The sequence below is a fragment of the Nicotiana tabacum genome, chromosome 6, assembly GCF_000715075.1.
Source record: "Nicotiana tabacum cultivar K326 chromosome 6, ASM71507v2, whole genome shotgun sequence".
Taxonomy (NCBI): domain Eukaryota; kingdom Viridiplantae; phylum Streptophyta; class Magnoliopsida; order Solanales; family Solanaceae; genus Nicotiana; species Nicotiana tabacum.
The window spans coordinates 48,347,908-48,374,456 of record NC_134085.1 but is presented as its reverse complement, the minus strand read 5'-3'; positions in this window follow the sequence as shown (position 1 = coordinate 48,374,456).

Here is a 26,549-nt window from a genome sequence, read left to right as displayed (position 1 = left end):
AGACTGAGACATAATAGGATATGCATGAACAAGACTGAGTACAGAGTATCAATAAATCTAATGATATGACAGCAAGAAATGACCACTCGGGTCTCAACAGTATCAGCATGAAGCCCTAACATGGTGATTAACATGATTTAGAGCTCATTAACTTAATCACATAATCACAATACAAATATCAACAAGAAAGAGTCACTAAGCGGTGCCATGGAATGATCCAGGCTGCGATTCTCACGGTGCAAGCCCACACGCCCATCACTTGGCATTTGAGTCACCTCAATATTAATCATATAACACATAGTTCGGGGTTTCGAACCCTCAGAACCAAGTTTGGAAGCGTTACTTACCTCAAACCAAGCCAAAACTCTAGCCCGCGATGCCATTGCTTCTCGATTTGGCCTCCAAATTCTCTGAATCTAATCAAAAATCAGTATATTATCATCAATATACACTAAAGGAATGAAACCCATACGAAAATTATCAAATTAGACCAAAAATCCCGAATTTGGCTCAAACCCGGCCCCTGGGCCCACGTCTCGAAATTCGATAAAAATCACAAAACTAGAAAGCCCATTTGCTCACTAGTCTACCCATATCAAATTCACCAAAATCCGATGTCAAATGGTCATACAAATCCCTATAATCCACTCTCCAAACTTCCCTTTCCCTCAATTTTCACCCCAAATTCCCAAATTAAATGATAAAAATCAAGACACAAACATGGAATTTAATCAAATTTGAGAGAAGAACACTTACCCCAATCACTCCTCTGAAAATCCCCTCCAAAATCACCTTCTCCTGAGCTCACTATTGAATTTTGAAATTATGGACTCAAACCCTCGTTTTTGAACTTAAACATTCTTCCCAGATGCCTTCCTCTTCGCTAATGCGGTAGCTCCCTCGCGTTCGTGAAGCACAAGATTCCTCAGACCAAAATTCCCTTCTTCGCGAACGCGAGGGCCCACTCGTGAATGCGAGGGCCCACTCGCAAACGTGAAGACCACTCAGCTCGACCCTATGCGAATGCGGAACACTCTTCGCTAATGCGTAGGCTTATTTGCCTGAAGCTCCACTTGATTGTTGACTCTATGCGAATGTAATGCCCTAATCGCGAACGCGTAGCCTTAAACTCATGAACCTTCATGAATGCAGGACCTACATTGCGAACACGAAGAACAACCCAGTTTCCTCACTCACATCCCTTTGCGAACGCGAGAGCCCTCTCGCGAACGTGAAGAAGGATTTCTCTACAACAAAATACTAGAAAATCTGCCAACTTTCAAAACCAAGAATTGGTCCGTTAACCACTCGAAACTCACCCGAGGCCCTCAGGACCTCAACCAAACATGCCAACACATCACATAACATCATTCAAACTTAGTAGAGCCTTCAAACCACTCAAAACAATACCAAAACACCAAATCACCCTCGGATTCAAGCCTAAGAACTTAAAACTATCAAATTTCACAAATAAAGTCGAAACCTATCAAATCAACTCCGAACGGCGTAAAATTTTGCACACACATCACAAATGACACTACGGACCTACTTAAATTTTTAGAATTCCATTCCAACCCTGATATCAAGATTTCCATTGCCGACCGCAAACTCCAAATTTCCAATTTTGCCACTTCAAGCCTAATTCTACCACGGACCTCCAAATTACATTCTGAACACGCTCCTAAGTCAAAAATCACCTAACGGAGCTATCTGAACCATCAAAATTTACATTCGAAACCTACTATGTATAAGTCAATATCCGGTTGACTTTTCCACCTTAAGCTCCTAAATTAGAGACTAAGTGTCTCATTCCACTCCAAGACCACTCCGAACCTGAACCAACCAACATGATACGATGAAATATAGCTGAACAACATATAAAGAAGCAAAAATAGGGGAAGCGGGGCTGTAATTCATAAAGTAACCGACCGGGTCGATACAGGAGTTCACCTACAACATTAGCTTCTAATCGAGCATCCAAATGGCTCCGTATGAGGTTCAATAAGAGGCGATGTTGTTCGCCGATTGGTTGGTTTGAGCCCAGAGAGGCTAGACTTTTGGCACTAATTTGGTCTATGATGCTATGGAAAAGGTTAAGGTGATTTAGGAGCAACTTCGAACAGCTCAGTCCAGGTAGAAGAGTTATGTGGACCAGAAGGTTCGAGATATAGCTTACATCGTGGATGAGAAGGTTCTTCTCCGAGTGTCACCTATGAAGCGCATGATGCTTCTCGGGAAGAAGGAAAGTTGAGCCCGAGGTTTATTGGCCCATTTTGAGATCTTAGAGAGAGTTAGGGAGGTTGCTTATAGGATTGCATTGCCTCCTAGCTTAGTAGGGGTACATGTTGTATTTCACGTGTCCATACTTCAGAAGTACCATGAGGAAAACTCACATGTTTTAGACTTTAGCATGGTTCAGCTTGATAAAAATTTGGCTTATGAGGAAGAACTGGTGGCTATCTTGATCGGTAGGTTTTTAAGTTGAGAACTAAGAGTTTTCTTTCGGTAAATGTGCAACGGAGAGGTCAGCCTATCTAGGAGTCTATGTGGAGCCGGCGCCCGATACGCGGAGTAGATACCCCCATTTTTTACCTATCCAGGTACTTTTCTAAGTCCGTTCAAGGACGAATATTTAATTTAGAGGTGGAAAATGTGACGACGTGATAGGTCATTTTGAGTACTAGCCTTAATATTTCTATTCTGAGACCTCTCGCGGCTTTATTTGATATTTCTTGATTTGCGTGTGTATTTCGTGTCGCTTTTTGGAAATCTTTTATGTGAAATTTTGAAAATTTTGACTAAAACAAGGTTAGAGTTGACCACGGTCAAAATTTTGGGTAAACGACTCCAGGTCGGTGTTTTAACAATTTCGGTAGTTTCGTATGATATTTTTGGACTTGTACGCATGTTTAGTTGGGGTACAGGGTGACTCAAATGCGTTTCGACGCATTATGTGTGAAATTGTGAAAATTTAGTTCAAGCTGAAAATTCTTGAGTTTTGATTATTGATTCTTGTTATTTTATGTTATTTTGATAATGTGAGGTAGCGAGCAAGTTTGTATAATGTTATTACACTTGTGTGCATGTTCAGTTTGGAGCCAAGGGGCTCAGGTGAGTTTCGGTTGAGTATCAGATGAGATTGGTTGGTTTAGAACTACTGGTGCTTCAGGACTGCAGATCTCACATTTGCGAGATCTAGCTCCCATCTGCGGTCAAATGATCACATTTGCAATAAAGGGGCTGGGGTGGGCTGGGAGACCTCGCATTTGCGAGGTAATGTTCGCTTTTGCGAAGGAGGGACAATCATATTTGCAAACTAATTTGTCGCATTTACAACCACTGGGCATTTAGGACAGCTTTGCAAATGTGAAGAATTTATTCGCATTTGCGGTAAAAATATCGCATTTGCAACTTATGTGCATCTAATGCACTAATTGCATTTACGATTCGTGTGTCGCATTTATGGGACATTTCATTTGTGAACAAGTGTTTGAAAATGCGACACCTGCTCTAGGTAAAAGAGGGGAAAACATTACTTAGTTCATTTTATACCATTTCTGAACCCAAATTCATTAGTAAGGAACTCTAATTCATTTTCTATCAATTCACCATTACATTTCATGAGTTTTTAACATCCAATCTTTGAAATTCATGGTAGAAATTAGGGTATTTGTAGAATTAAGATCTTAACCTCAAATTGAGGTCGGATTTAAAAATCAATCACATAAATAGGCTCGGGGGTAAATGATAATTGGATTTTGGTCTGAATCATGGATTTTGACCAAGTGGCCACGGGGTTGACTTTCTTTGACTTTTTCAAAAATGATCAAAGTTGAACCTTTTTCATTCATGGGTAGTTTCTAAATCTTATTTTGAAATGTTTGATCGATAATTGGCTAGATTCCGTTGGTTTGAAGGCTTGTTCGAAAGGAAAAGTTGTGGTTGATTGATTGTTTTGGTTGCAAAGTGAGCTAAGTATAGTGTTTAACTTTGACTTGAGTGAATCATCACTTGTTGATCTATTTGCTATGCGAATTACGTATAGGGACAGGGTATATGCAAGGTGACGAGCATATATTCGTTGTCATGGATTATAGCATGCGGGTGGAAATTTATATATTGTACCATGTTGCTTCTTTACCCTACCTTATGCGCTTTTATTAGATTGTTATTCTTCGATTGTTCTCTTCGTGTTTATTTATTAATTTGAAATTGTTAGGGTATCGGATGTTGAATTTGTGTATCATAACACCACAATTGAAGTTGAAATTGACTTCCCACCTTGCTTGATACTTTGGATTATTTTTGTTGATTGGTGAGGAAGAGTGAAAAGCACGAAGGGTGTTGTCGTATCATATTTGCATATTGATATCATTGAATGAGTGAATGTGAGGATAAAATCATGAAGGGTGATGTTGTGCACTTGATTGTTTTATTATCATTTATTTTATCATGTAAGGATGAGAGTAAAGCACGAAGGGTGATGCCGCGCCATTTCATTTATCATATAATTATCATATGGTGTGGATGAGAGTAAAAGTACGAAGGGTGATGATGTGCTATTGCATTTATCATATTACATGGTGAGGATGAGAGTAAAAGCACAAAGGTTGGTGACATTCCATTTGGTGATTACATTGGTTTACTTGATTTCCGGATTTGTGAATTATTTGGTTGTATTGTTGCTCATTTCTAAAAGAGGCTACTTGGTGATTTGTACTTATCGTTCTTATCTTACTCCCTTTTTACATATTTCCCCCCCCCCGTATATTAAATGCTTAACTTGTTATTTCTGTCGCTTTATGCATATATCCGTATATGTTTTTGGTAGGTATCTTGTCATAGCCTTGCCACTACCTCGTCCGGTTAGGCTTGATACTTATGGAGTACATTGGGTTGGTTGTACCCATAATGCACTTCTGAACTTCTTGTGCAGATTCTGGTGTTGGTCCCAGTAGTGTCTAGCATTGCTTCTACTCGGATCATACCTATATTTAGAGACTTTAGGTAGACTTGCACGATGATCATAGTCCCTGGAGCCCCCTTCCTTATCTAGTTTTAAGTTTATTTTGTTACGGACAGTTGTACTTTAATTCAAACATTAGATGTAGCACTTTTAGTATGCTCATGTACTTATGACAATAGATTCTCGGGATTTGGCTAGTCGGTGTTGGAGTTATTATATCTTCTTTGGACTTTTACAGCTTTAATTCTTATTATATTGCTTTCAATTATCTAAAAATAATTAGTTGTATAATAATGTTGGCTTTCCTAGCAATGGGACGTTAGGTGCCATTGTGGTCTCACAGTTGGAATTTTGGATCGTGACATGCAGACGCTCGCAAATTCTACCAATGGTTCGGAAATGCGCTGCCAGAAATGCCCAGGGAATGTTGCAAAAGAGACTCAGACTTCGCATTTGCGAAGTCAACCCACATCGCAAAAGCGACCAGCCTAGACCTAGATCCCTATTTACAACCCACGTCGTATTTGTGATGCTTGAGATCCCCCTGCCAATTCGCAATTGCAAGCTGGTGCTCACATTTGCAATACATGCAGCACCAGCGGACCAGCAACCTGAAACGCAAATCCAAATAGCCCGAAACACGTCCGAAACTCACCCAAGCCTCTGGGGCTCCACACCAAACATCTACACAAGTCTAAAAATATCATATGAACTCGCTCGAGAGCTCGAAATGCCAAGATAACATTTGAAACCATGAATTAAACACCAAAACACATAGAATTCACAATGAAACTCAACAATCGCTAATATCACAACCAAGCGTCTGACTGCTACCAAACCAACTCAGAATGATATCAAACTTTATACACAAGTTCCAAATGACAAAACGGACCAATCCCAAGTCCTGAAACAAAAATCCGAACCCGATTACCATAAAGTCAACCCATGGTCAAACTTAAAAAAAAAATAAACCCTCAAATTTCTAACTTTCGGCAAAAAGAGCCAACCCAACCTAGAAACCACTTCGAATCTAATTTCGAGCATACATCTAAGTCCAAAATCACAACCACCTACTAGAACCATCAAAACACCGTTACAGGTCATTTCACAAATGACAAACCTCGGTAAATATTTCCAACTTAAGCTTCAAAATTAAGAACCAAGTGTTCCAAATCAATCCGAAACCTCCCCAAATAAGGACAAATTCATAAGGGGAAATGGGGGACAAAATACACATAGCGACCGATCGAGTCAGATTGTTACATTCTCACCCTCTTAAACAAATGTTCATCCTCGAATGAGTATAAAGACATAATTGAAGTTCCAGAAAGATGAGGATAATGGATCTGCATATCATGCTCGGTCTCCCAAGTTACCTTCTCGACTAGTTGACCTCTCCACTGAACCTTCACCGATGTAATCCTCTCGACCTCAACTACCAGACCTGCTTGTCTAAGATTGCTACCGGCTCCTCACCATAAGTCAAATCCTTGTCCAATTGCACAGAGTTGAAATCTAACATATGTGAAGGATGACTATATGACTTCTGGAGCATTGAAAGATGGAACACCAGGTGAACTCCCGATAAGCTGGGTGGCAATGCAAGCCTGTAGGCCACTTCACCAACTCTCTCAAGAATCTCAAAAGGGCCAACATACTGAGGGCTCATCATGCCCTTCTCATCGAATCTTATTATACCCTTCATGGGTGAAACTCTAAGTAGAACCCTCTCACCTACCATGAATGCCACATCACGAGTCGTCTGATCACAAAAATCTTATGTCTGGACAACGACGTATGAAGTTGATCCTTAATCAACTTCACTTTCTCCAAATTTGCATCTTATGGATCGTAATAGCACCTAGTCTCAAAGATTAGGTAATCCTATCACATGATGAGATGAAATAAAATATAGGAATTTAACAATTAAATAAATGCTAAAAAATGCCATAGCACAGTCGTAAAATGAATACAAAGTCATACATCCCATAACCCGAAAATACGTAGTCACAAGCAATACAAAGAGTACACAATAAGTCTCAAAATACAACACTATTTGGGATACAATACAGAAGTAAGGAGTCAATAGATATCTTTGAGGCATGTGAGTGGAACATCAGGTATACCTTGAAGTCTCCACAGCTCTGACTTGACCCTATAGCGACCAGCACAATCCGAAGTACCTGGATCTGCACAAAAATGTGCAGAAGCATAGTATGAGTACACCACAATCGCTACCTAGTAAGTATCAAGACTAACCTCAGCGGAGTAGTGATGATGTTGAGGCCCCTAGGACCCCGTCCGATCACACCCAACAATCCCAAAATAGAATAAAAACCTACTTGAGGCCTCAAATCATACAAAATATCATCGAACCATGAATCGCACCTCAATTTGAGCCTAAGAAACTAATCCAAATTTCCAAATTCAAAACTTACGATGAACATGCCTAAAAACGTGGAATGACCTCAATTTATCATGCAAGTCTCAAATGACATAAAGGACCTATTCCTACTCTCAGAACCATAATTTGAACCCAATATCATTAAATTCAACTCTCGGTCAAACCTATCAACCTTCCAAATATTCAACTTTTAAAACTTTCGCCAAATAGAACCAAATGAACTTAGGAACTTCCAAATATAAATCCAGACATACGCCTAAGTCGAAAATCACCATATTAACCTATTGAAACCATCAAAATATCATTTTAGGGTCGTATATTCAAAAGTCAAACTTCAGTCAGCTCTTACAACTTAAGCCTCTATCCAAGGGACTAAGTGTCCTAATTCAATCCAAAACTTCCCCGAAACCAAACCAGCCACTCCGGCAAGTCACATAACAACAAATACCCATATGTAAAGCATTAAATAATGGAAACATGGCAAAACAATTGGCCAGATGATTACACTAGTAGGTGGGTTATCTCCTACGATGAGGTTTGAGGTTATGTGATTTGTATAAGGCTTCTATTCCGTGGAAGTTGGCTCAACTATCACGAGGATGTCTGTGCACTTGACAAATAATTTGGGAGGTGTAAAGACTAATGTTGCATAAATATATGAGGAGATTCAATTGAATAACAGTGCGAGACCATGGCAGTTAAGGATGAAGAGTATTGTAGTTTACCAGATGATATGTTTGTGGCTTCAATCCAAGTGTGGAAGTCTACCATCCATGATCAGGTTATTTGGTCATGTGTTGTTGTAGTTCCTAGACTTAGATGCACTTGTGGAATGGATATGGTTTGAGAAGGGTGTCCTAGAGGATGATTGAGGCAAGGAATTTATTGAATGTATGATGCATTCCACCTTATAAATATATGAGGGTTGTGGAGCCCCTTAAGTTTGAAATTCCTTTGTAGATGTAGTGTGCAGGAGAAAGGAATTTCTCGGTTGCATTTTTCAGAGTATTCATGTACAAGCAAAGCACTAGTTGTTCGACATGTTTGGCTATGCATTCTAGATTAGGTCAGAGTGAGTGACTCTCGAGAATGGTTCTAGTGGGTTCAAGATTCATATGTGGTATTTAAGGATTTCTAGATTTGTGTGTGGCTAAGATCTAAGATTTGCATTGGATGGTATCGATACTTGTATTATTTTTATGTCATCATCGATTCTACATTAGAATATTAAAGAAATAGAATAAACAACTTTAGATTCATTTAAGGTTCTTTATTGTAGGCATTTCAAGTTGTGGTACTTTTGGGTTTAGCAAACTACGTGATTTGGTTGATTTAAAGGTATTCATTTCTGATGGTTTGGCTATGTGTTAATGAGATTCAAAGTGCTCACGATAGTTTTGACCACAACTCGACATTGATGTCTTCTACAAGAATAAAAGATTTGATGCATGTTGTTATGTTCTCCTGTACTGAGTTAAGTGGACGGTTTCTGGTCGATGGAGTGTTTATATTTCTCTTGTTTCATAATTAATGATGAGATTCTTGTATTTTCTTTTTATTGCATCATAGATGTGGAGAGACACGTGAGCCCTTGGAATTAAATGGACAAGGTTGTAGTTCAGTTTCGAAAGCAAGGTCATGAGTTTTAGACATCACATGAGATTTCAGATGTTAAGAGCATGTTAGCACAATCTTGCATTGCTAAAGGAGGTATGCGTTGTAGGATATCGCGTTGGACCGTCAATGTTCAGGTTTTACTAGGTTTCGCGGAAGATTTATAGATGTATTTCGCATGATGGGATTGTGTATGTGTGATGTGTCAGTCTTTTAAGTTGGGGAGTTAGAGATCAGGTATGTATATTCTTGTATTCTTGAGGTTTGGAAACTAAATATTCTCAGAGGTAGACTATTCCTTTGGCTGCGGTTTTTGAAAGTGTGTTAAACACTAGACAACTGATCCTATGTGTTATGGGTAGGTCACTGTGGACATTTGGAAGGTTATTTACCTATTTGGGATAATGTGAATCAATTTAGGAGCCTATTGGTAGGTCTAATAAGAGGGTGTATGCTATACTAGATTGGATTTGCTTACTCAACACAACTTTTGTTATAGTGTGTCATTGGGTGGATCCGATCATATTCAAGCCCTGATATATTTCATGTGTTACTCATTTGTGATGTGATGGGTTGTGAGATTACTTGATTATTTAGCCCACATTTTGTGGTCCTATTGAGGCCTTGTGGCAATATATGGTCAAGATGGCTCTTGAAATGTTGACTTTCTTAATGCAGCTTAGCTGAGCTTACCTTTTTCGTGGTGTATTATTCTTATTCATCACCCTTACATTTGTATTTATAAACTCTATCGTGCTTGATGTTGATGCGAATGTGATTATAAAGCATGAGCATTAATGCTCAATAGATATCCCTAGGTGGATTGATACGACCGGATCGGGTTGCACGCCACAACGCTATTATGTTGGATTGGGTTGTACACGACAATGGTAGTATATGGTATTGGGATGCATGCTGTAAAAGTAATATGATGGGATGTGATTCCTTATGCTTATTTCATGTGCTTTGTTTCTCTTTTGTGAAAATAGTTCATAAGGATATGTGTTTACCGTGAAAATGGTAATAACAATTAAATTTGTTGATGGGACTCTAAAAATATGTGATCTATTCTTATGCTAGTTTGTTAAGCAGTTGATGCTATGTATGTGAGACTTAGAAACAAAATAAGAGTTAAGGGTAGGGTGAAAATCAAACCGTTGGGCCAATTATCGAGGCCTCGAGCTCGTCAATTCGGGGCCTCGAGGTCAATCCCAGAGTCCGACTATGAGCTATCGAAGGCAGTTGCTATGAGACTAACAGTTATAATAAAATTAACGGAGGCTCTTTATGGCCAATGATAAGCAATAAATGATGAACAATAATGAAGATAATAAATGAGAGCAATAATATCAGGAGAAAATGTTAGAGGGCAAATAGAATGTTCTTGTATATATCGTGTGCAGTAACTGAAGCAACAAACCTTTACAAGGTGACAAGGATCCCCTTTATATAGGAAGGGAATCCTATCATAGTACAACAAGTATTAATTACAAAGATACGGAGATGTGACAATAAGATGACACCCTGATTCGGGTCTTAGACTAGTCCACTAGGCTTTGTCAGTCCTAGTCGTACGCCTAGGGAGCTTCCCATTCCTACCATCGTCGAAGTTGTCGTTATCCATGGTTTGAGTGTCGACGACCCTCGAGGGAGGGCACTCGGTCCGTGGCCTCGAGCCTTCGAGGTGATTTTCCAAGATACCTTAACGAGAAATTGGTCTCTCTGATTCACCGTATACACTATGTTTTATATTGTCCTACCTGTTAAACCTGCTTGGTAGCTTTTTTATTTGACCCTCTTACTATTAGTTTTCATATCTGAGTTATTGTTTGTTAGGTGTACGGGCCGTGTTATGTGAAGTTCCTTGTGGAATTTAGTGTGACTTTTTGGTTGATCAGCTTATACTGGGTGTAATGAGGTTTTTGGATTGGAATTTGTGCAATCGGATTGAGATAAGGTATGTTTAGAAGAATAACACCATTATTCTGCTCAGTATTTGGCAATGATTCTTGTCAGACGAGACAACTTCACAACTTATTTATTTGATGTGTGGTTATGCGTTTTTGCATATTTCTTTCGTCTTTAGCGGTGATCTGAAGGTTTGGGACATGGTTCTATTTGATATGAGGTATATTAACAGTATCAGGTATGGTAATAAGCAGCTATTGTAGTCAGAAGTTATTGCTATGAGTACATGGGTTATGTGGTGCATCATATGGTTAGATCTTGGCAGTATATCAACGACTTAATGCAACTTGTTGAGATTGATACTGTTTATATATATAAGTATCATATCTAATAGAGACTTTCAGATGTTGGAATTTGGTTCCAAGCCAAGTGGGCCAGTCGGGATTGTGCTCATTGATTTATATAGATTGAGGTGGCATGGGATTCATCATGGGTATGAGTGTGATGAGTTGTTCAGCTATTTTACGGTCTTAGAAATATTCTTGGCACATTCGAGGATGAATGTATATTTAAGTAGGGCCAAATGTAACAAATGAATGGTCGTTTTAAGTTGTAGCACTTTGTTTTGCGGTTCGAGGCATCTAATAGGTTCATTGGATATTCTATGACTTGCATGCATCATTGATTATGATTTCCAAGAGGTTTGAGAGAGTTTTGGAAGCTTATTTCGGAAGTATTAAGTCGTTAGACATGACTAGTGGTTGACTTTTGTGCAAATAACTCAGGTTTGGTGAATTGATGGTTCCATTAGCTTTGGATATTAATTGTAGATTTGTACGTATGTTTGGTTCAGGTCTCGAGTTACCCCGAGGATGCTAGTCAAAAGTTAGAAATTTTGAAATTCTCGAGTTTTGATACTTGCTTCTTGATTTTTTCTGTTGTTTTGATGCTTTGAGCTTACGAACGAGTTTGTGTTGTATTTATATGCATGTTTGGATGATTGGATAGGGTCCCAAGGGACTCGAGTAAGTTTCGGGTTGATTTCAAACAATTCTTGTGAAGTTCTCCATTGCTGATACTATTGCTATCGCATTTGTGATGACAAGTTCGCAAAATGTGAACGTCACATTGGCGGATGTCACCTCACATTTGTAAGAGAAGGGAGATGATAGAGAGAATCACATTTGTGATGTTGGGGATCGCATTGGCCAACTTCGCATTTACAGAGAAGGAGTCGCACTTGTGAAGATTGAGTGCTCAGGTGGAGTTTGTATTTGCAATCAGCTGGTCTCATTTGCGAACTTCGCATTTTCGATTTGGCAGGTTCAAGGGAGCACGCATTTGCGATCACTTGGTCGCATTTGCGATCTTCGCATTTGCTATTCTTTTGTCCTCATTTGCGGCATTTGTAGTTGGATTATATAGGAAGGGTTCCGAGATTAGCTCATTTTATTTCTTTTTTTAGACCTACACTTAGACAAACGGCGATTTTTGTGAGAAGTTTCTTCCCAACATCTAATGTTAGTAAATATTACTTATTTTTTATTTAATTCCATGATTTTTCATAGATTTGTACTCTTAAATTCAAGATTTCAATGTGTAGAAATTGGGGTTTTAGGATAAAACTTATGAGGGTTAATATTGGGAATTTGAACTTCAATTTGAGGTCAAATCTTGAAATTAATTATATATTTAGACTCGTGGGGTTATGTATCAATGGTATTTGTGGATTTCGAATTTATACCATGTAGGCCTGGATTGAGTTTTGTTGACTTTTGAGATTTAGTCAAAGATTGAACCTTTATTGCTTGGGGATGGTTGTTTTAGCATTATTTGCATTCCGTAGATAATATTTAGCTAGGTTTTGATTGTTTTGAGGAGTATTTCTAAGGAAAACTATATTGGGTTGTTGAACTTGTTTCGATATAAAGTAAGTGTCTTGCCTAGATTTATTGAGTAAATATTTCCTAATAAATTATATTATTTATTACATGTAGGGATGATGCATATGCGAGGTGACGAGCGTATATGCATTTGCCATAATTATCCATGCTCGGGGTAGATTATATTCTTGCTTGTGTCTTGTTGAACTTTGTGATTTTCTTGACTTATGTCTTACTAGATTTCTATGATAACATGAGTACAAATATCCATGCTAGAGACCATGTTTTTAGCCTTGTACAACTGAATTGAATATGTTGATCTACTAAATTTGGGCGTAGCAACACCTATATCATGAACACATATCTATATGTTTTATTCTTGAGATGCTTGGTTCCATATTTATGCTAAAGATCATATTTATGTCTTGTCAAGATACTTGAACATTATGGTTCTTGAAATATTGGCTCACCTATTGGTGCAAAACTTATGGTTTTTGAAATATTGGCTCACCTATTGGTGGAAAACTTATTTTTATCTCTTACATGAAGTATTATGCTTAATAACTCTTCTTGATGTTATGTATGTATGTATGTATGTATGTATGTATATATGTATGTATGTATGTATATATATATATATATATATATATATGTGTGTGTGTGTGTGTGTGTGTGTGTGTGTGTGTGTGTGTGTGTGTGTGTGTGTATGTATATATATATATATATATATGCTTGGTAAGGAAGAGGAAATTACATGGAGGGTATTTTCGTGCTTGTGAGGAAGAGTAATTTATAAACAAAGGGTGTTTCCATGCTTCTTAACATTATTACTATCACACGAACAATGTTTCCGTGCTTGATGAAGGAGAGTGATATGATATTGGCACGGAGGGTAATTCCATGCAAGTGAGGACAGGATGCCATGGCACGAAGTGTGTTTTCGTGTAGCGAGGATAAGAGATATGCATTATATTGTATTATCTTTCTATCACATATATATATTTATGCCTTTTCCCTGAGTTGTTATTGTTGCACCTATGGTTTCTATCTCGTTTATTATTGTTTCGTCTATGCCTTCTACCATATTTACTATAATTCCATCTATGCCTTCTATCTGGTATGGTCACATATATGAGTTCTTCCTCGACTTGTTATCGTTACATTTATTGTCTCGACCCAAAATCTACCTAGTCATGATGGAACCTAACCCAACCTGCCGAGCAAGCCAAATAACAATAAAAACCACTATAATGAAGATCACAAATAATTAATAAATAAAATAGCTGAGTTTCCATACAATAACCCAGGAACGGTAGTAGAAGTCATGAGCCACTGAGATTTATATTTACAAAGTTGGTACGAAAATTAATATAACATCTGTTTGGGATATACATATACAGAGTAAGAATTTAAAACCAAGGATGCGTGGTAGCTATATCCGAAAAGCAGGCACATCTTCAATGCCGGCTCCTGTCATCCACAGCATCTCAACTCCAAGATCTGCACGCAAAGTGCACAAGTGTTGTACGAGTACAACTGACCACATGTACTCAACAAGTATCGTAACTAACCTCGGCGAGGTAATAGAAGTAAGAATTATAAATGATACTCGCTAATAACATGTTCACTTCATAAATCTCACAAGTACACTACAATAATATCATCGTCATAAATCACAGATAAGGCCACCTCGATGCACAAAGTTAACGTAACATGCTTTGGTTCAATTAACAATCCAGTGTATATGAAAGATATGCGTGAAATACCAAATAATCCTTCAACAATTGCATATAGAGAAGATATGCATGATTTGACAAGTTAAGTCATGCGGATTCACATATAGAGAAGATATGTATCGTATCCCATCTCATTAACTAAGGTAGAATATTAAGAAGATATGCATAAAGGCATGTATACACCCTGGAGCTAGCAAATAGAGAAGAGATGTAGCAAAATCATGTATGCATCCAAGGAAATTGCAGTTAAGGAAGAAATGCATTAACCAAAACAAAAACTTGCCAGTTTTTCTCATATCATGTGTACACCATAGGAAAAAAACACGATAAAATGAGGCTTAGAAATCAATTCAAGGCATATAATAGCCTAATCACTACCCCATGCATGGACAATACATCAGTGTATCCACATGGGCTCAATCCTCTCACTATTAACTCCGGAAACTAGTGACTCAACCAAGTTTAAGTAAGATACATACCTCAAGCAAGCAAAACAATACTCTAGAAATGCCTTTATGTGCGAATCAACCTCCGAACGGCTCGAATTTACCCAAAAATAACTCAATTACATCAAATAATGCCATAGGATTCAAACTTAAATGATAAAGGTCGAATCATTAATCAAATACTCAAAGTACACCAAAAAGTCAACCCAGGATTGCACCTCGAAACCCGATAAAACTCATAAATTCCGACAACCCATTGGAATACGAGTCCAACCATACAAGTATCATCCAAATCCGACTCCGAATTGAAGTTCAAAACCTAATTATTCACTTTATAAATGTTTTGACATAAAACCCCAATTTGTCTTTTAGATTCACCAATCAAATGCCATGATCAAAGATAGAAACATGAATAATAATCAAAACTGAGTCAAGAATACTTACCCCAATCCAAGTGGTAAAAAATGCCTCAAAAATTGCCTCAGTCTGAGCTCCCAATTCTCAAAATATGATAAAATGAGTAAAACCCTCGAATATAATAACTTATACCACTTCTCCAAGTAAACCCTTCATGATCGTGGGACCCACTTCGCGATCGTGAAGCACTAAGACGAACACGATGAAATTACACTTCGTGTTCGCGTCACTGCCCTCACAAATGCAATAACTACAAATACTAGATCTTCACGAGAACGTCCTTGTCCAAGTGAACACCAAAACCAAATCCTCCAGCTCCCATGATGCACCGCAATCGCGAATCAACCATGCAAACGCGATGGGTCAGGCCACTCAACCTCCGTGAATGTGACCCTCCAGTAGCGAATGCGAAGAGGAAAAACCACCCACATCCAACATACACATCACGATCGCGGTCTTCCTTGCGCGATCGCCAAAAAGGAGCATAACACCAGCAAATCAGAGAAAAACGAGCAATGCAACCATGATAGAAAATGGTTTGAAACCACCCCTAAACACGTATAAACTACTCTGAATCACCTCAAATTTTTCACACAAGTTTCAAATGACATAAAAAACCTATTCCCACTCCCAAAAAAACAATACACACCCGATAACATCAAAGTCAACTCCCAATCAAACCTATAAACCTTCCAAACCTTCAAATTGCTAAATTTCGCCAATTAGAGCCAAAACCTTCTAGAAACATCCAAATGTGAATCCGGGCATACACTCAAGTCTAAAATCACTATCCGGATCTAACGAAACCATCAGTATTCCATCTGAGGGAAAATACACAAAATTCAAACTTAGTCAACTCTTCCAACTTAAAGCTTCCAAATAAGAAATCATTCTTCCAAATCAATCCCGAACCACTCGAAAACCAAAACCAACCATACGCACAAGTCATAATACATCATATGAATCTACTCAATCAAACTACCGAATAGAGTGCAAATGCTCAAAACGATTAGTTGGGTCGTTACATTCTCCCTCACTTAAACATACGTTCGTCCTCGAACATGCCAAGAGTAGTTCTGAAGCCATCAAATTTCTGCATAAACTTGTCATACACATACCCCTGGGTGATCCCATGTCACCCAAATCCATATAAGACCGACAACACAACCTAACTGAAGATCCTTAATTCAACCTCAGTCCATATAACTTATAACCCAAACATGGACATCCGAATTTCATTACAAGATCCGATTCTTGCATCTATACAATGTATAAGTCTGAAAAAATTGTATCAAGACATGACCATATTCCAAAATATAATCATATGATATACAACATAACTCAGATACTCCTAGTAATAACTTCTTACAACAATACCTGCTCAATAACAAACTTGGTACAGGCGACATACCTCATATCAACTAAGACCTTGTTCTGCACCTTCGTGCACTGCCAAGGATAAAAGAAACATGTAAAAACTCATAACCACTCATCAAATAAAAAAGTCATGGGCTTGCTCGCCTAAAAAGAACCATAGCCAAATGTTGAGATGATTTCTAACATTATTCTTCCAAATATACCTTAATTAAATCCGATAGCACTCACTCCCTATTCTATAACCTCATCTCATCCAATACAAAATGCTCGATCGACATGTCACATCAATACCACCTAGAGCTACAGACCATGCAATTCATGCACCAAAACATGCAACAACTCGAATGTGACCACTGATGGAATGAGAACCAAATTAGAGAATCATCCCGCAAGCTCAACAAATAACACCACAAACCGCAGTTTTATTAACCCGTACCACAGAGGAGAAACAAAACACATGAAATAAGCATCAAGGATCATATCCTAACATAACTCTGCTGCAGCACGTAACTCGACCCAAACATACCAATCCATACGGATTACCCATTGCCTAAATTCTCATACTCATCAAACACGTGTATAGCAATGGCAAACACGCGACGTGCCTACCATAACCATGGAAAAATGGATAGCACAATATACCATAGATCAAAAGACCATAACCAAGATGCAATCCACCATTCAACAACCCAAGAGCAATCTTGCTCAAATTTTGCCACAAGGCCCAAACGGAATCGTATCATATGTGTAAATAGCCAATAGTCTCACAACTCATTGTAGCATAAGAGAGTAACACATGGAACATATCAAGCATGAATAATATCAACTCTAGTCAATGACACACTACAACATTGGTTGTGCGGAGTAAAAAATATGATCCGATGTAAAGTACACATTCCTATTAAGCTTACTAATGGGCCCTTAAATAAACCCCGATCATCCACAAATAGGTAAATAACCTTCCAAAAGTCCTAGTAACCTATTCATAACACATACCATCAGTTGTCTAACTCTGGCCATGTCTTCACAGTCCACAACCAAGGAATAGTTCGCCTCTGAGGACTCCTAGTCTCCAAACCCCAAGAATACATGAATCTCCATATCTGATCCCAGCTCCACCACTAAAATGACTGACACATCCTTACTACACAATCATATTACGGGAATACCTCCATAAATCTTCGGCACCACACAGCAAAAATTTGAATGTCAACAGTCAACAGCCAAACGATTACCATAATACCATTGAAGCATCCGAAGGTCAAAACACAATGCTCATTCTAGAATTGCACCCTTCTCAAGTGATACCAGATAGTGACAACATTCTTCTAAACATATGAAACCGTCTATATTGTCTAGAACTCATGAACTTCCTTTGAAATTAAATCGAAATCTTGTATATGCAAATCTCAATCCTTCACGACGCACCTCATCTATCATGACATCATATAAAAATACGAGAATACCATTATCAACTATGAATCACAAGCAAGATAGAATCCCAATAACCAAGGAAGCTTCCACTTGACCCCATCTAGGAGAGAATCTATCATGCCCCAAACTTGGGGAGGCATGGCTGGCACCCGATGTCATACTCGACCCGAGTGTATCACTTTGTAACTATGAACACTAGAGGGTAACCCTCAAATTAGGCCGATGAGGCCTACATGCTAGCTGACAATACCAATCAAGGACGATGAGGCCATATTTTGAATCATCTGAAAATAACATATCTCTCATCTGAGGGGTAGACGTACCCAAAGTCTCGTATAAATAATTGTGCAGGCCAATGAGGCTGCCATGAATGTCTACAACTTGTAATACCAAATTGAACATGTACACATGGCTGGAAAGGCCACAATACAAACATATATAGTATACAATACTCGTCTACAAGCCTCTAGAGAAAATAGAACTGTATCATGATCGGGATAGGGCCTCAACCTACAAATCAAACCTGTGTATACAAAATGGACTCCAGTCTAGACCTGGTAACTTTAGGAGAGTGGAGCTTACAATCAAGCTGATGTTTGGCTTTGTCTAATAGAAAGGTCCAGCTATCTATCAGGACTTTCAGGCATGAAATGCCGCATCCTCAGCAAAACAGACATTAGTACGAAATAATGTATTGAGTATGTAAGGCAATAGAATAATTGAAAACTGAAACTGAACTAATAATATAATAATTAAAAGTAACTGGGAGTCAAAGCTGATCTGAAGATATGCTTACCTTCTACTACTGACTCAACTCTCTCAATAGACTAAGTAAAATAGTTGTCTGGCTCGATAATGCTCGGTCATAGTAGGGACGCTCATAGGCACTCAGCCATACTAGGCTCGGTATCTCATCTATTCTGGGCTCTCTCATAAGTTCTCGGCCAAAGTACGGCTCGATATATAACTTACCATCTGATCAGAGGTTTCCCAATAGGGGCCTACCCATCAATTATAGCTTTGTGGTGGTAAAAATACTGTAATACCATATATATATAGACCCTTTTCTCTCTTGACTAAAAGAACACAATAATAACTATATATAGAGTCTCGATAAGGGGAATAATATTACTTATGAGACTAGGATAATGTACATAAATTCATGAATACGAACTTCTCTTTATGTCTTGTTATAAAAAACATGTAGTTATAAGATCATGTGAAAATAAAAGAAAGGTTTAGCCTTGACATACCTTTTCACAATCTGTCCAATGACCACATTGAAATTGTCTCGTCTCACATTAATCTAACAACGATAATAATGCTATCGTTAAGCTACGAAAGATGCAACTATCGAACAACGAATTACAAGCTTATTTTATTTTAAAACGGGCAGTATCTCCCCTGTTTTCCTTGCTTTCCCCAAGTCCATAAAAACAACAGGAACACATACAACCTTCCACTATATACTTACTACAACACACCAAACATTCTAACAACACAAATCAATCGACACAACAACAGGTGTACAAATATCACCAACAAAGCTACTATTTAACACGACGACCGGCAAGCTTGGATCGGAACCAAACCCAAACTCTTTTTCAAGTTTCCTCTCTACTTACAACACCATCAAGACGTTCTCATATTCTGTTGCACATAATTCTTGATACAATCTCTTATTTTTTGATCTTCTTGTAAACCAGGTCTATCATATAAACATATATATTGATATGATATTCCATCCTTATATCCACCATAAAAGTAATATCAAATAGCCCAACAAGATATAACAACAACATGAAAAACTTCTAGGTATTCTGTGATTGTATCTTCTCCTATGTACAACATCATCAACATACTCAACATATTGGCAAGAACAAACGTAATAACATGATAACCAAGCTATTCCCCATGCTTTCCAGCCATATAAAGTCATATATACAACTCTAAAATAGTCCAATAAGAGACAACAACTTCTAATACCACTTCAAGTGTTATCTTATAATTCTTCATCCAAATAACATAACCAACACATAGATAAGATTATGCACAAGCAATAGGGTGTTATAGTTACCTTAAATAATCAGAGAAAACTCAAACCAAAGCTTCCCTTAGCTTACAAGCACCCTTAATGACATCACAACACCACATACCCTCTTTTCTTCACTTAGGCTAACTTTTGAGGTTAGATTTTATTAAAACTACCTTGGATTCGACTTGGAACCATGGAGAACTGTTAGTGAGGTCTTGAGAGAGCTTGGGAACTTTCCTTGGTAGAAAGTGACCAAAAATGATCCTTCCAACCACTTTAAAATGTTGAAGGGTCGTCCACCGCGTAAGTGGGACCCATAGGAACTGCTTGCGTAGTCTCGCAAAAATGTGAATATCTCTCTATTCTGATGTTGTATTTGATAAACGGTTTAATGTGTTAGAAACTAGACTAGTAGATCTTAAATTTTATGGGTAGACAAAGTGGTAAATTCAAGTATATTGGGAGAAAAACTCAGTGACATTAAACCCAAATTTCAATAAAACTTATGAACATAACTTGTGACGACTTTTATCGACTTTTGTTCCATAACTCGCTTGGCTTCAAACATTAACGCACCACTATCATACAAAAAAAATAAATTATAACACAACTTCCTTATCAAGTTAAGCATCCTATTTTCACCCCAAAAGTACGTGTTATAATATTCCCAGCTTGTCGACTTTCGATGAAACTTATTTTCTTCAATTTGCTTAGTTTCTAAGCCTTCCAAACCTCTTGGTACTTGTTGTTAATTATCTTAAATATTTGTAACCTATAAGGTAACATGATTAACTTCCTTTATATACTTTCAAAGACGATCTCATTCTTGAGTTTGCATTAGTTGACTTACGATGTAATTTTACGTATGAAAATATGAGGTGTAACCATCGAGAACTCTTCAAAACCCATTGTTACATAACTAATCCATCAGAACTTAATCCCTCTAACCTAACCAAGTCAAGCATATCGCTCAATGCAAGAGTATTGCCACAAACACCTGTAGAGCTTCACCACACCAAAAAGAAAAAATCGATCACTTCTATTACTATATTAATACAAACCACTACTAAGACACTACTACAAAATGGGACTTTAGCCGCAATTATTTAATGTCAATAAGTAATTGCCGTTAATTTACTCCCCTAAACACAATATTATCGGCATTTGGAATTTTTCCAAGAATGGATGTTCTTGTAGTGGCAATTAAATGTAATTGACAGTGAAAGTTACTACTTAAAATTTAAATTTAATGTAGTGTATAATTAAAGTTAGTAATCAAAATTTAAATGCTAACTTTTACAAATTATATCCTTCCTCTAATATTTTTCACCCTGTAAAATATTACCTCCCTCTACCACACAAACATAATTATTCTCAATTTGCAAATTAACTTGCCCTCAAATTAACACTTTTCCTTACCAGTATACTATGATCCTTAACCAAAGCTCATCAAAAGAGATCCTAGCATTAAACCACGTCGTCTTAAGGCTCCTAAGCCATTGTATTCCCTACTACGTATCCAAGAGTATCGCACCCCATATGCCCAGTCTAAAGAGACCTTCCGTGAATTTGAAGTTATTTCTCAAACCTCTCTAATACTAAAATGTAGATCACTAATGCTATAGAACTACTTCAAGTCCGGGCACCAAACAATGCAAGTCTCAAATCTTAGCCATATACAAATCCGAAAAATCCTTAAATACCACATATGAATCTTGAACTCATTCGACCATTCTCGAGAGTCATCCACTTTGCTCTAATATCTAATGCACTGCCAAAACGAGCAGAATGACTTGTGCTCCATTAGCACACAAACACCTAAAGAAGTAACCCCATTTTCAGCAACTGAGTTAATCTCTTATCCTTGCACACTACATCCACCATGAATAACAAACCCGAATCATTCAAAGTATTCCATATGCCCAAAAAGTAGAGTACATCATGCACTCGGCAATTCCTTCCCCACATAAACCTCAAAGTCAACCCCTTCAAGTTATAACTGATCCACAAATATGCCTCAGACCAAAACTAATATAACACATGACCATGCAATCTAATCGTCAATAGAAGCCTCTTTCACTTGCTAGAAGCCATAGAATATAGCATCCAATAATGCAAAATACCTTTACTTTATAACTGCCATGATCTCGCATTGTATTTCAATTAAATCCTTTATAAGCTCATGTAGCACTAGTTATAAAATACCTCAAATCATCTGCTAAGCGCATATTGAACCTCGTGATAGTCATGCGAACTTCCTTAAGCGATCCAAACTCAAATTGCAGCATATATAACCCACTGGTACAAAGAAAACTCTTCAGAGAAACATCATAAGGGTTACACAACCTCAAACCATCCCGCAGGAGATAACTCACATGCTTTGCCTCAAACTGGCATCTCTTTTACTCCCTATCATGGTCACAACTACTATGAAATCACTTAATACTCCTAAGCCTAAACTCCTCAACAAGACATAAGAATTTGCTTTATTCCACAAATGAACAACTAAAAGATCCACCAACACATCCACATCCAAAAACTGTATGACACATCCAGACAGAAAGCAAGCATCCATAGTCCTTTCATATCCAAAGCAAAATCCTTTTCATCAGATCCAAACCATCTAAGAATATTTTGTAGTCACATAGTACTCATCATATAGCTATGTAAACCCTCATTGAGCCATAAATCCCACTCCAAGGGACACACCAGACATATAAGTCTAAAAGCACATACCCACACAACTGAAACTACCAAGCCAAGTTGCAGTCTCAACCTCACACCTCATCCATGACATCACAAGCCGTTAGTGCATAGCTAATATCGAGTGTTCAACATAATATACGAGTGGATGGAATGAAATCAAAGAAAAATGCTTCAAGATGAATCAATGTAGCAAGATAAAGAAAGAAAGATGGGAAGTTTCATCGATGCCATACATCCTCTCGAAGATAAGTATGGATGTCATGAAATCAATCCGCAAGACTCTACTAGACACTTTCTCATAACTCATAGAACTGATGAATCTATAGCTCTGATATCAACTTGCCACGATCCAAAATTTACCTAGTCATAATGGCACCTAACCTAACCTGCTAGGTAAGCCAAACAATATTAAAAACACTATAATGAAGATCACAAATAATTAATAAATTAAATATCTAAGTTTCTATAGAGTAACCCAAGGATTGGTAGTACAAGTCATGAGCCACAAAGATTTAGATTTACAAAGCTGGAGCGAAAATAAATACAACATCTATTTGTGATATATATAAATAGAGTAAGAATCTAAAACTACCAAGGACAAGTGGTAGCTATATCAGAAAAGCAGGTACATCTTCAATGTCGGCTCCCCTGATCCACAAGATCTCAGTTCCAAGATCTGTACACAAGGTGCACAAGTGATATATGAGTACAACTGACCTTATGTACTCAGCAAGTATCATAACTAACCTCGGTGAGGCAATAGTGGCAAGAATTATTAATGATATTCACTAATAACCTGTTCACTTTATAAATCTGACAGGTACACAACAATAATATCATCAAGTCTTAAATCATAGATAGGGCCACCTTGGAGGACAAAGATAACGAACATGCTCTGTTTCAATTAACAATCCAGTGTATAGAGAAGATATGACTAAAATACCAAATAATCTTTCAACAATTGCATATAGAGAAGATATGTGTGATTAAATAAGTCAAGTCACACGGATTCACATATAGAGAAGATATGTCTCGTGTCTCATGTTATCAAGTAAGGTAGCATATGGAGAATATATACATAAAGGTACGTATACACCCCTGAGCTAGCAAATAGAGAAAAGATGCAGCAAAATCATGTATACATCTAAGAAAATTGCAAGTAGAGAAGAAATGCAATAACTAAAACAAACAATAGCCAGTTTTCCACATACTGCGTGTACACCATAAAGAGAGAAACATAAGAGTGTTACCCTAGAGGTATGGATCCGTATCCACACGCTATACGGGAAACTCACGTGCAATATACAACCACCGTACTGACAACTCATGTGCCAACATAACTTAAATCTACATGGACAACTCACATGCTATCAACCCAATCCATATCACATATAAACCATATACAAGAATACATGTACATGAACAATCAATATCAAATTGCATACCCATGGACTGATATAAGTGACATGTTAAGGTGTAGGCATGTGTGAACTGTACTACCATAGTTCAATTTAGGATATTACACCACTAGAATATCAATTAACATGTTTGAATAGGAGATCAACCAACCAATAATCTCTAAGATGATTCAATTAACTTGCAAAGGGGTACAACATAGGAAAAACATGATAACATAAGGCTTAGAAATCAATTCAAGGCATATAATAGCTTAATAACTACTCGAGCATGGATAACACCTCGATGTACGCATATGGGCTCAATCCCCTCATATATGTGCCACCCATGACGCATAGCCAACACTAATAACTCAGGAAACTAGTGTCTCAACTAAGTTTAGGTAAGATACCTACCTCGAGCAAGCCAAAACAATACTCTAGAAATGCCTTCTCGAGTGAATCAACCTCCAAACGACTCGAATCTAGACAAAAATATCTCATTAACATCAAATAATGCCTTAGAATCAAACCCAAAGTCGAATCTTTAATCAAATACCTAAAGTGCACCAAAATATCAACCTGGGCCTGCACCTCGAGACCCAACAAAAATAACAAATTCTGATAACCCATTCGAATAGAAGTCTAACTATACAAGTTTCATCCAAATCCGACTCCGGTCGATTTTCATAATCCAATTATTCACTTTAGAAAAGTTTTGACAAAAACCCCCCATTTCTCTCTTATATTCACCAATCAAATGCCAAAATCAAAGATAGAAATATGAATAATAATCAAAACCGAGTCAAGAACACTTACCCCAATCCATGAATAGAAAAACGCCTAAAGAATTACCTCAATCCGAGCAATGTATAAGATTCAAGACATAATGCAAATTCCCATATACTACAAGCCACATGTCCAGATCAACCCATATGCACTCCTAGAGCGTCAGGAAACTTTACATGTGCATCTGCTGGGAGGTGTCAAGGAATAAGAGACATCCTAACTTTACCAATAAAATGATATGGAACAAAAAGATTCCCTTCAAATGGCCCTTTTGCCTTTGGAGGGTTCTGAGAAACAAACTTTCCACTGATGCCAAGATAAGCATCTTTGAAAATATTACTACATCAAGATGTGTATGTTGTATAATACCTGAAGATGAACAATAGAACACATTTTCAGTCAAGGAAGTCTTACTAAGACTGTACCAAAGAATAATCTTGATGACTTGGTGGCTTCAGAAGAACCACAATGAAGTACAAAAGCTGATTTTAGCCACTCTCCCTATTATCATATGCTGGAACCTGTGGAAGAATAGATGCAATGCAAACTATGGAACAAAGACCTCTTCCATAGCCAGGGTAATCTTCTCCGACAATTCCAGTATACATTTACTTCTACATATTAACTTCCTTGCTATTAATTGGCCTTATAGATGGGTGAATCTATACTCAATCATTGAGAATATCAAACATCACATAACTACCCAACAGGTTAAATGGACCAGACCATTGGATGGGTTTGTAAACGTTAACAGTGATGGGAGTGCTTTGACCAACCCTGGGAGGATAGTCAGTGGTGTTGTTATTAGGAACCATTTGAGAAATTAATTCAAGCAATGGCATCCCGATTGGGTGATGGCACAAACAATGTAGAAACTAAAGCAGCCTTCATGGGCATCCAATGGTGCATATCTAGTGAGTACAACAGAGTACATCTGGAGGCTGACTATGAGCTACTGATCAACTAGTTAACAAAAAACAATGAGACTCCCTTTACCATCAAGATGAATTTGTAGAAGCTAAGAACACTCTATCATCGGTGTGTGGAAATCACATACTCTCATGTGTATAGAGAGGCCAACTTCCCTGCTGATTCTTTATCCAAACTCACATACTCTCAATTCATTCACACATTTCTCCAGCACTTCTGATCTACCTCCTCATATCAGAGGTAAAATTTGACAAGACTTTTTGGGCACCCCTGCTTTCAGGCATAGAAAACTCGAAGAACCATTACACAACAACAATTGGACTCCACCACTTCTCATGGTTATGGTTGATAGAGACAAATTAAGGGAAGCATATCATTTTGTCCAAGTTATCATCATGAACATCATCCTAGCAGCAAGAACATGAATGGCAGTTCAGATGCTAAGGCCACCATAGAAGCAATGCAAATGCACTAGCCATTGGTAATCTCATGTTCACTAATTTTTTTGAT